Source organism: Ranitomeya variabilis, chromosome 2 (assembly GCF_051348905.1).
Source record: "Ranitomeya variabilis isolate aRanVar5 chromosome 2, aRanVar5.hap1, whole genome shotgun sequence".
Lineage (NCBI taxonomy): Eukaryota > Metazoa > Chordata > Amphibia > Anura > Dendrobatidae > Ranitomeya > Ranitomeya variabilis.
In genome coordinates this window covers 437,278,571-437,291,383 of record NC_135233.1, presented here as the reverse complement: position 1 = coordinate 437,291,383, position 12,813 = coordinate 437,278,571, and the positions used below count along the sequence as shown (strand labels likewise).

The 12,813-nt window shown below is 48.6% G+C and overlaps 1 protein-coding gene across 8 annotated transcripts in view; it reads left to right on the top strand.

The window, feature by feature from the left end:
- Window positions 1-12,813, top strand: part of LRRC4C (leucine rich repeat containing 4C) — a 1,072,649-nt gene that overhangs the window by 331,545 nt on the left and 728,291 nt on the right. The gene's annotated exons all lie outside the window — the stretch shown is intronic.

Here is a 12,813-nt window from a genome sequence, read left to right as displayed (position 1 = left end):
ATGAATTGTCCCACCTTGTACAAGAGTCCAAGTGTTCTTTTCTCAATTCATCCTATTTTATTTACTGTATTTTATAGATTCCGTGAAAGAACAGAAAATACTTTTCCCATCACAAAAACCATAAAAGCAAAAAAGAAAAGAAACTAAACTACAAAAAATAAAACTTAAAGAGAATAACAAAAATCCGTCTGGATTCTAGACATTTTGTGACGTTACTGATGACTCAGTTTTGCGATAAATGTTGGACCTGTAGCATATTAATTCCACGCCTCAACATGACGTAACGTGAACATTCAAAACCCGAGAACATTTTTTTAAATGAATTAGAGCCATAAACCCTTTAGCATAAGTTCATTACAGCCCAGAGTCCATTATGCCATATTTCATAGTAATAGGCACCTTACGTGTCTGGTTACAGTACACAGAGAAATAATTGCCTCGTCTCCTGACCTTCTCGGCCTTCCAGCTCTATTTATTCCTATATTTTTGCAGTAATTTCCGTGTTGATAACAGGACTTGGTAGGGTGATCTATAAAGCGCTGTCTCGCCGCTTACACAACAGTTTTTATTTACTGATGCAATTTTTGCTACTGCAACTCATGCTGCCCTTTTTTCGCTTCGGGCCTGAAAGGGTCATTGGGCCAATCGTTTTATTTATTTGTTTTAAAATGTATTTGAAGTTTATTAAAAAAAAATATATATATATATAAAAATAAAAACTATCCTTATCTTACTGATCCCCGACGCACTGCTCCCAATGATTTCCAGTCTCCTTCTTGCATTTGTATTCCATGCTTCAATGATGACACCCAGACATGACATGTGATTACTGCAGACAATCACTGCTAGGGTCACAATCATTGTAAGAAATGAGGTCCCAAAGTCCCTGATATGAAGGAAGCAGTAGGAGCATGTGCGACCACTGTTTGATTCACTGTCTATAGGAGAGGTGGTCAGACATGTGCAGTACACCTGTTTTCGATAGGGTTCGGGTACAGTTCGGTACCTGTGGTATAAAGCTCAGGTCATGTCCTGAACTTTCACAGGTCCTTTCATCCCAACTATTAACCTGCAGATTTACCCAATATCTACAAGTTAATAGTGATTTTTCTGGTGACAGGTTTCCTTTAGAAAGAAAGTGGCCAATCCATCATTGCCTTTGTGTCTTTCGTCAAAAGTAAAAATGGTTTTATTTGCACTTTAATCATTATAGAATTTGCGCCTTTTTAAAGTTAACCCTACTTTATTTTTTGCATTATTGGTGTGTTTTTTGTTATCCACTAGTGAAGAACAAAGTCTGTTTTTTTTTATATATATTTTAGATTTTTTGCTTAGTTGAAGACAAACATGCAAAAATAAAGTATAATGTGATAGGGTTGGCGAATTGAGCTAAATAAAATAAATAATAAAGTGCAATCGCAACCCAGGGTCCACCGTGCAGAGATGGAAAACTGCTGCTAGTGAATAATGATGGAATACCCTCGCACACGGAAACTAAAGAGATGCTCTGCAACTGAGCTGTGTCACTCACACACAGAAATGGAACAGATGCTCTGCAACTGAGCTGTGTCACTTGCACATAGAAATGAAACAGATGTTTCCCAGTGTCCTATCATAAAAAATTTTCATATTTACTCCTCCCACACCTGACCTCTCTATTCAACTCCTTTCTTGCAGGAAACTCTCCGACCAAACAGACCTTAGAAGCACACATCTCTGTTATCCCCAAAGACGGGAGAGATGGGAGCCTGTTGTGAATTCTGCTCTTGGGCTCCCTCCGGTGGTTGTTTGTGATAGTGCAGTTGTCTCTGGGTTGTAATCCAGGGCAGGTGTTTCTGCTGATTGCAGCTCTATTCGGTATTTAGGTGTGCTGGATTCATTAGTCAGTGCCAGTTGTCCATTGTTCTTGGAGGGTTTACATCCCTGTCTGGTTCCTTCTGCTCTGCTGCCAATTCAGCCAAGATCAGTGTCTGGTTTATTTTCCTGCAGCACACATGCAGTGTGCTTTTCAGTTCAGAACAATTTATTGTTTTGTCTTGTCCAGCTTAGACTTGTTTGGATTTATTCAGTCATGCTGGATTCTCTGGAGATGCATATATACATTCTATGTCTTTAGTTAGATGTGGAATTTTTGTATTTTCTGCTGTGGATATTTTCAGAGTTTTAATACTGACCGCTGAGTACTCTGTCCTACCCTTTACTATTTAGCTAGAAGTACCTCTTTTGCTAAATCCTGTTTTCAGCCTGTGTGTGTCTTTACTCTTATATTCACCATCAATATTTGTGGGGGCTGCCTATCCTTTGAGGTTTCTGCTCTGAGGCAAGATAGAATTCCCATTTCCATCTATAGGGTTATTTAGTCCTCCGGCTGTGTCGAGGTGTCTAGGATGTGTTAGGTACACCCCACGGCTACTTCTAGTTGCGGTGTCAGTTTAGGGTTGCGGTCTGTACAGGTACCACCTTCTCCAGAGAAGGTCTCATGCGGCTCCAAGGCCACCGGATCATAACAGGAGCCAATGTGGCAATTATCGCCCCATATCTTTATTGAATTCAGATTTAAAACTCTGGGCAAAAATCCTTGCATCTAGGATTAACACCGTTCTAGAATCCTTGATTCACCCTGATCAGGTGGGTTTTGTGAGGGGTCGAGAGGGTAAGGACAATGCCACGAAAATTCTCTTAGCCATCTCACATGCCAGACTATCCGGCATCCCGTTGGCTCTGCTCTCAACTGATGCTGAGAAGGCTTTTGACAGAGTCAGTTGGCATTACATGGTCTGCACTTTACGGAAGTTTGACTTCCCCCAACCTCTTATTGATGCCATCATGACTCTGTACTCATTTCCATCCGCTAGGGTTAGAGTCAACAGGCTGCTCTCGGATTCCTTTGAGATTGGAAATGGAACCAGGCAAGGCTGCCCTCTCTCCCCCACCCTTTTTGTCTTAGTTATGGAGACTCTTATACAGAGAATAAGACAGGAGGAGTCTATCAGGGGACTAACTGTGGAACAAATAGAATTTAAAACAGCTGTTTTCGCGGATGACCTTCTGAACTTGATCTCAAATCTCAAGACTGCTTTTCCCTCTATTCTGAAACTTCTTGACGAGTTTGGAGTCATCTCTAATTTCAAAGTTAACATGCACAAATCGGAAGTTATGAACGGTTCACTAGCAGATGAAGTAGTCTCAGAACTCAAAAAGTCTACCCCCTTCAAATGGCTCACCGATAAGTTGAAATATCTGGGAGTCTTTCTTACTGCAGACCCCTCTACTCTATACAAGCACAATTTTGAACCCCTTCTAGATAATATTCAAACACTTCTTAAATCCTATGACCTGCCATATCTCTCATGGATTGGCAGGATAAATATAATTAAATCGTACATCTTACCAAAAACATTCTACCATATGAACATGATACCCATACCCCTTCCCAAATCTTTCTTTACATCAGCTAATAGAGTAGCCGGCGGGTTTGTGTGGAGGGGCGGAAGAGCCAGACTTCCCTTTAAAATCCTCTCTCTCCCGAAAAAGAAAGGGGGCCTTGGACTCCCTGATTTTAAGACTTATTATCAGGCAATCCATTTGGCCAGATTGATAAATTTGGCCAAACCTAGACCTGACCAAAAAATTCCTAACCTTGAACTTTTGTTGCTAGGAGGAGAGGCGGAAAAATATCTCTGGACCTCTGCTGCCCCCCCACGGAACTCATTGGAGAGAATAACCAAAAACACCCTGGATATCAGGAGGAAGCTTATCCCAAATAATTGGCCACGATGTCTTTTTCTAGATAACATGCCTTTGAGGATCATACCCTGGCTCATTGAGCCAAAATATATAGATGCATTTGGCCTATGGGAATCCTTGCCGACCCTTCCAATTTCGCACTTACTTTCTAATCAAATCAAATGCACAGACAGTTGGCCTCAGGATGCCAAGAAGCAGCCCAAAGACTTTATACAAGTACATCATATACAACACATCATCTCTAAACTCAAGTCAGACATCCAATATAACACAGATTGGCTTTGGTTAGAATTCTTAATTAAACTTAACCCCATACCTCCTAAGTTAATATCTAAAATATATCATAACTTAATTTCCCCTAAAACTCAATTTAAACCCCTGTATATATCCTCTTGGGAGTCTGAACTAGGCATATCCCTTTCCAATAAGGAGACGGAGCAAGTTCTGGGACACTCACACTGGTTCTCCTCTCCAGGTGGTATAGAACCCCCGAGTCTCTCCACCATCTAGGCCTCTCTGATTCTCCTCTTTGTTGGAGATGTATGAAGTCTAGGGGCTCTTTAACACATATTTTCTGGTCCTGCCCAGTTATCACTAAATTCCGGGAAGATATTTTTAACCGACGACGCCAGATTGGATTAATAACACAGAACCTAACTCCCCAAGAGGTCCTACTATCACTCCCCAAGAAGTCATATAATCCTAAGAAACACGACCTTCTTCCCCTTCTAATAGCCGCAGCCAAACACCTGATCTCCTTACATTGGAGACAAATGACCCCCCCTCACATCAATGAATGGGTCAAAAAAGTCCAGGACATCTGCAGGATGGAGGAATTGTCTAGCTGGAATTCACGTACACATGATAAATTCTTCCGTACATGGCTACCATGGCAATTAGCATCTCAAGCCACCCCATAGCTTTTCATCAGCTAATTTTGTTAGCTATATAAAATTTTTCTCTTTTGATTTTGCATGTTACTTATACGGCGCTGTGATGGACCCAGATATAGCTCATTAAACTAACTGATTTAGTCATACTAGACACTCTTCTTATCATTGTCTCGCTGTCAGTCAAAACTACCTAGTTTGCTCTCTGTATGTTTTTTTTTTTATTACTTTTCCTGCTCGTTGTTCTTTAACTTTGGGACATTGGGTAGGGAGTTTTTTCTTAGCCACTTTACCCCCCCCCCCTCCGGTACACCCCCCCCCTTTTTTTTGTATTTGTCGTTTTGTCTGTTCTGATACACTAATGGGTTTTCTTGAGATGCATGGATCGAAATCTCTAACCTAATAACTTAGACCGGAACTTTTTGCATATTTATCCAGAAATGTGGATACCTCCGGTACATAAACTGAAAGCGGGAATTTTCTTTTATCATTGTATCCTTTTATGACTCAGATTCATGTGTCCTTTGTTCTTGTTTATGTGTTTTGAAAATTTGAAAATAAACAATTTAAAAAAAAAAAAAAAAAAAAATGAAACAGATGCTCTGCAACTGAGCTGTGTCACTCACACCCAGAAACGAAAGAGATGCTCTGCAAGTGAGCTGTGTCACTTGCACACAGAAATGAGAGAGATGCTCTGCAACTGAGCTGTGTCATTCACACACAGAAATGAAAGAGATGCTCTGCAACTGAGCTGTGTCACTCGCACACAGGAATAAAGCAGATGCAGAGTATAATACCCTGACTAGGGTTGTGCTTGTGTAGAGACCGCAGGTAAAGAAGGATGCAGGGACAAATAGGAGCCAGAAAGCAAATAGCGTTTTTAACTTTCTTTTTAACTTCCAACCAAAAAGATAACAAACGTTTTCCACGCAGGGAACTTATATACAAGAACACAATCTCGCAGTAAATCCCAATTATTATATGGCCGCCCTGAACTACACCCGTAGAACGCGGCAGCGCCTCACTAGTGACTCCCTACTAAGATAAAGTCAACAACGGTCACTTATCAGTGCTGGTTCAGCGATGTAGTCCTGACGGGGAGGCTCCGACAACGCCGTAGTCCTGATGGCGGAGGAAGGAGGTGTCTTCTGGCGACGGGCCCAGGCGTAGAGTCGAGTCCAGAATGTCTTTTGCGGTGCTGCGTTCCCTCCTGCAGGCGGACGTTGATCCGAGGTAACAGCCTCCCAGTCCAGAGAAGAGTCTTTTTGAGGAGGATTAGGAGAATAATCAGTATCAGTCACAGCTGAGACGAAACCATGCGAGTCCGTAGCACTCTCTGGCAAGGTGTTCTCAGGGAGCGCGGTAATACTGTCCCTGAGCTGGTCAGCACTACCCCTCTGCCTGGGGGGTCGCTGACGACGAATGCGTCTCTTTTTGGGGGCTCCAGTAATTGCCCGCAGTGTCTGTTGCACGTTTTCCCCCTGCTTCCTGCAAGTCTCACTGCGACCTGCACACTCACAGCAACTGCGCTGCAGTTTCCTCTCCTCAGAGATTTCCCGCGCTTCTCTGCCCCTGCTTTCGCGCGTTTTGCTTTTTATCCTCTCCTCTCCCTGCGTCACTCTGCCTCCTGTCACATGAGCCTGGCTTCCCATGCACCCCTCAAATCCGTCCCCCGGAACCCCGACTCCCGGCAACAATGGTTCCACCCGTCTGCACAGCTCACCAGGTCCCTGTCCCCTACATTCCCCCACCCTGTATGCTCGCCAGTCCCTGGGCGAGGCCTTCGCACTGACAGGTCGCCCACCTGATGGATTGTTCCACACTTGGGTCTGTCTAGTGTGTAAGTCAGGACTGTAGCGAGTTGGGGGTCTACCGGCAGTAGAACGTTCAGAACGTCGTGGCTCGGGTCCTTGTGTAGGGGGTGTTGGGGGAATGTCGTCAGCGGAAGGGTGACTGGTCAGGGGTAGTGTAGTAGTCGAGATAGGGGGAGTATTTTGACGCCGTTCTTCTTCTTCATCATCTTCTTCATCCCACCAATGGTTGTTGGGGGACTCAGTCGTAGGTGGCTCTTCCCTGATTGCGGATTCCGGGGTGTCCGAGTCAACAGAGCGACACAACCGGAGCATGTTGCGATGAAGAATGCGAGTACCTGTACTTCCGAGGGCCTCAGACTGCACTTCATATACAGGTCCATGCGGGTCTATACGGCGAAGCACCCGATAGGGTGTTTTTTCCCAACGATGGTCTAACTTGTTTTGCGGTCTTTGCTCTCGAACGAGTACTCGATCACCTGGCCGGAACTCTGGGGGTTTTGCTGTAGGGGTGCTCCGATGCTCCACTTCCCGAATTCGAGTGTGTACCAGTCGGTGTAAGGTCTGCAGCCGATGCCGATGATCACGCACCCACGAAGCCATCCCTGTTCGGGGGCCTTCTTCCTCCGAAGACAGTTCCAGATCTGTCATGCCTTTTCCTGGGCGCCCAAAGACCACTTCATACGGGGTGCGTCCTGTGACTTGATGAACTCTATTGTTGTAGACCCACACTAGGTCAGACACGTACTCCGGCCAGCGGGCCTTCTGATCTTGTTCTAGCGCACGCAGCATTTGAAGCAAAGTCCGGTTAAACCGCTCACAAGCCCCATTTCCCTGGGGATGATACGGTGTGGTGCGTGACTTATCAATGCCGTAGAGGCGATGCAGCTCTTCCATGACCTTGCCCAAGAAACAGGCGCCTTGATCCGAATGTATTCGCCTTGGACAGCCGTAAACTTGAATAAAGTTCTTACAGATAGCGCTCGCCGCCGACTCAGCTGTCTGATCACGGGTAGGGATGACTACCGCGAATTTTGAAAAATGATCTACCATAACGAGGCAGTGTTCGTAGCCTTGATGCGCTGCTCCAATGGTAATGTAGTCTATCATTAATACTTCAAAAGGGGCAGACGTCGTGATGCTCTGCACAGGCGCCCTTTCCTCCGGTGACTTGGTTAGCTCACATTGTCGACATTGTCTACAGGCAGTTTGTACTTCCGCAAGCAGCCGAGGATGATAGAACCGAGTTTGCAGCCACTTAAACGTCCTCTTCACTCCGAAGTGTGCCCCGGACTCATGAGCTTCTTTAGCAACTGCGGCCACCACAGGCCCTGGTAAGACCATCTGCCAGGTCGGCTCAGAATCTGCCAGAGCCATGGTTAAGTGGCATAAGAGCCCGTCCTGAAGAGTTAGGCGCTCCCACTGCCGCAGAAGAAGGTTCAGATCTGACGGGAGAATTTGTCCAGGGGTTCTCACGGGCAATAGACCATTCGTTATCCACTGTCGCAATGGAGCTAGTTCCTGGTCTTCCTGTTGTAGCCGTATCCATTCGTCCCGACTCTGAACCAACAGTCCTGCAGCCATTCCGTTCCCGGTCTGTTCCCGGCTCACAGCCGTCTGAGCAGCGCCCCCGATGGCGTAGGGGATTTCTTCTCCCTCCAGCTCCTCATCTCGGTTAGTTCTTGGGGGATTTTTCCGCAGACGAGATAATGCGTCAGCATGAACATTCTCCGCTCCTCGCTTGTAAAGGATACGGTATCTGTACTTGGCCATCCGGGCTACCCAGCGCTGTTCTAGGGCACCCAATTTCGCATTCTCCAGATGTGCCAATGGGTTGTTATCCGTGCGTATCAGCACCTCGGAACCGGCCAGGTACTCAGCGAACCGCTCCGTCATAGCCCACACCACGGCCAGCAGCTCCACCTTGAAAGAACTGTAATTGTCTGGGTTCAACTCAGAGTCATGAAGAGACCGACTCGCATAGGCGATCACTCTCTCCCGCCCATCCTGAACCTGAGACAACACAGCCCCCAATCCCTGAGAGCTGCCGTCGGTGTGTAGGATGAACGGTTGCGAAAAGTCCGCATAAGCCAACACCGGCGGCTCCATGAGAGCTGTCTTCAAGTCCCGGAACGCTGCTTCTTGTGGCTCCTGCCATTGTATCTTCTTTCCCCGTTCCTTGGGGGAGCTTCCTTTCAGCAGGACTTGTAGATTGTGAGAACGGCGAGCAAAATTCTTCACGAAGCGCCGGTAGTACCCAGCGAGGCCCAAGAATGCCCGTACATCTTTAGCGGTCTCCGGTGTGGGCCACTCCTGGATTGCAGCAATCTTCTCCTGCGATGGCCGGACTCCTTCGGCGGACACCACATGCCCCAGGTACTCGATCTGTTCCCGGAACAAGTGACACTTCTGGGGCTTCACCTTAAGCCCGTATTTCAGCAACCGGTCTAGTACCTGTTCCAGTCGGCACAGATGTTCCTCGAATGTTGGGGCGTAGATGATGATGTCATCCAGATAAATGAGAGTGGCCTCGAAGTTCAAATCCCCCAGACACCGCTCCATTAATCGTTGGAAGGTGCCTGGAGCGTTGGCCAGCCCAAACGGCATTCGATTGAACTCAAATAGTCCCATGGGAAGGATGAACGCTGTCTTAGGACGATCTGCTTCTGTCATCGGGACCTGCCAGTATCCGCTGGCTAGGTCTAAGGTGGAAAAATATTTGGCCCGACCCAGCACGGAGAGAGACTCCTCAATACGGGGAAGTGGATAAGAGTCTCGGACGGTGCATGCATTTAGCTTACGGTAGTCCACACAGAACCGGAGCGTGCCGTCCTTTTTCCGCACCAGCACGATCGGGGCAGCCCACGGGCTCTGACTCTCGCGGATCACTCCCTTTTGTAGCATCTGGCCTAACAACGTCTTTACTTCCTGGTACATCTGCGGGGGAATCTGTCTGTACCGCTCCCTGATGGGCACTGTATCTCCGGTCGGAATTCCATGTTCGATGGCCGTGGTACAGCCAAAATCATCTTCATGTTGCGCAAACACTTCAGCATAGTGTCCAAGGAGCCGCTGCACTCGCGAGACTTGTGATGGATCCAGACCCGGTAATTCTGCTCGCATATGTTCCAGAATAGTTTGACCTTTTCGTAACGCTATCAGCTCAGGATCCTGTGTAGACCGGACACTGACCATCCAGGGATCAGGGGAATCCACCTTTAACTGTAAAGTATCTGGAGGAGGCATCACTTCTAACGGTCGTAACACTTTGGCCATCTCACTTCGGACCCGTAGCACGACATCGTGTTCGTCCACATTCACACATCGCACTGGTACGGCCCCATTTTTAACAGTAGCCAGAGATCGGGCCACCAGCAGTCCTGTGGGCAAAGGGGACGTAAAGGTGGGCTCAACCTGCACTTGCACTCCTTCCAGAGGGATGCGAGCTCGGATGGGCAGGGATATAACAGTCTGTCCTGGGGGAAACGTCACTTCTGCTGTCGGGGAGGTGATTACTTTCCCTAGTATGTCTCCCTCCTGAAAGGTCTCTTGCACACGGACTTCCCTCACTAACTGTCTGAACACGGAGCCTTGAGGTGTACTGGTCCCCCACTGATTGAGTGTCTCTTGTGTGGTCTCCCCTAACAGCAAACTGCCAAAGTCCTTCAATACATTCATCCCCAAAGTCACGATATGTTGTGGGCTGGGATCCCCCCGTGTCAACACAACCCCCCGGCGGCCCAGGTCTTTCCCACATAAAGATATTTGCATCCAGGTGACCCCTTCCACTGGGATGGGCAGCTGATTGGCGGCCTGCAACCGGATTACGGGGCCCCATTGGGGTCTGACTGACACAGGGAAGTGTTTTCTAAAATAGGCCTCGGGCATAGTCGTGACTTGAAATCCGGTGTCCACCAGACAACGTACAGCCCGCCCTTCAAACTCTGCCCAAACCAGGGGGCAGCTGGCAACCAAATTTTCGGGACTTTCACCACCCATCCGCGGGGATTCTGACTCCGAGCGTCGTCCCCTTAGCTCGGAGTCCTCTAGTTTAACGCCCGCCGTGACGAGGCCCTCCCTCTCCGGGGGCACTCCCGTGCGAAATGTCCTGCCTCCCCGCAACCATAGCAAGCACCGGAGACCGGATAATATCCTGAACGAGCGCCACGAGCTGGACTCCCAGACCCTTGCCCCCGGGGTAGCTCCCTTGGGCTACGCGCATTTTTTTTTACTTCGGCCAGTTCGTCTCGGATTTGTTTGAGCTCCTGCCGCATCTCCTGAACCCACGACGGCTCACCCCCTCCTGGTGCAGCGGTCTGGATAACCCGAGCCTCTCCTGTCAGGACCGTCACCCCCCTCTCTTGCTCCCGGGTGCGGGCCTCATTGCCTATGTCGGAGAAAGTCAGGCGCGGGTCGACCCGCACTCGTTCACGTAGAGCCTGTTTGGTCAACTCATCCCGCAGTCCCGTCACCAGTTGGTCGCGCAGGGTCACGTCGACATGTCCCATCCCCATACCATCTTTCCGCACGATTGCAATGTTTAGCTCTTGCAGAGCATTCATGTACTGAGTGACAGTCTCGCCCTCTTTTTGTCGCCGTCCAAACAACCGGGCCCGCAGCTCTCCCACGTCGGTGGGATCCCCGTGCGTCCCCTCTAACACATGTAACACCCCGGTAAAAGTATTCCGCTCTGTGGGGGGTCTCAACATCACTGAATCTCGGGCCTCTCCGTCTAATGCCATAATGGCTACCTCAGCTTCCAGGGCCGGGGTCATAGGATGCATTCTCAACAGCCCCCTCATCCTCTCAGTCCAGCTCCACAACAACATGTTGCTCCCATTAAACTTGGGCAAATTGTTTAACATGGCCCCCAATGAGAGAGAAGCTCTAGGCCCAGCCCCATCCTCCGTATCTTCTGGCTCCTTCTTTGGATCCTGCATCCTGCCGACTACGCCAAATGTAGAGACCGCAGGTAAAGAAGGATGCAGGGACAAATAGGAGCCAGAAAGCAAATAGCGTTTTTAACTTTCTTTTTAACTTCCAACCAAAAAGATAACAAACGTTTTCCACGCAGGGAACTTATATACAAGAACACAATCTCGCAGTAAATCCCAATTATTATATGGCCGCCCTGAACTACACCCGTAGAACGCGGCAGCGCCTCACTAGTGACTCCCTACTAAGATAAAGTCAACAACGGTCACTTATCAGTGCTGGTTCAGCGATGTAGTCCTGACGGGGAGGCTCCGACAACGCCGTAGTCCTGATGGCGGAGGAAGGAGGTGTCTTCTGGCGACGGGCCCAGGCGTAGAGTCGAGTCCAGAATGTCTTTTGCGGTGCTGCGTTCCCTCCTGCAGGCGGACGTTGATCCGAGGTAACAGCCTCCCAGTCCAGAGAAGAGTCTTTTTGAGGAGGATTAGGAGAATAATCAGTATCAGTCACAGCTGAGACGAAACCATGCGAGTCCGTAGCACTCTCTGGCAAGGTGTTCTCAGGGAGCGCGGTAATACTGTCCCTGAGCTGGTCAGCACTACCCCTCTGCCTGGGGGGTCGCTGACGACGAATGCGTCTCTTTTTGGGGGCTCCAGTAATTGCCCGCAGTGTCTGTTGCACGTTTTCCCCCTGCTTCCTGCAAGTCTCACTGCGACCTGCACACTCACAGCAACTGCGCTGCAGTTTCCTCTCCTCAGAGATTTCCTGCGCTTCTCTGCCCCTGCTTTCGCGCGTTTTGCTTTTTATCCTCTCCTCTCCCTGCGTCACTCTGCCTCCTGTCACATGAGCCTGCTTCCCATGCACCCCTCAAATCCGTCCCCCGGAACCCCGACTCCCGGCAACAATGGTTCCACCCGTCTGCACAGCTCACCAGGTCCCTGTCCCCTACATTTGCTCTGGAACTCTACTGTGCTAACCGCACACATGTGGGAACTAGATGCTAAGCTAACAGCTAATTGCCCCCACTGATTCTAGCTGCCTGCTTACGTGTACAGTCCCAAAGCTAGACAGACACACAGCACATGCAGACAGAGTGGTAAAGTATCCACTGGCAACAACCACACAAAGATGATACTAGCGCACCGGCGTGCACGTCTGAGAGCCTATTAAACACTAGGCTCATGTCCAGACGTACAGGACCTTGCCCGTGGACCAATCCGGGTCTGCCACATCACCAGAGCAGCTGACGTCCGTCCACCAATGAGAAGACGCCACATCATGGACATGCTCAGTAATGTGATTTCTGGACTTAGACTCCAGAACTTCAGACTTCAGCTGCATATTGCTGTTTGCTATAGACTTGGCTGGAGAGCCAGAAGTAACCAAACGAACACTGTGAGTCTGAGCAAGATGCTGGGACCGACGTCCCGAAT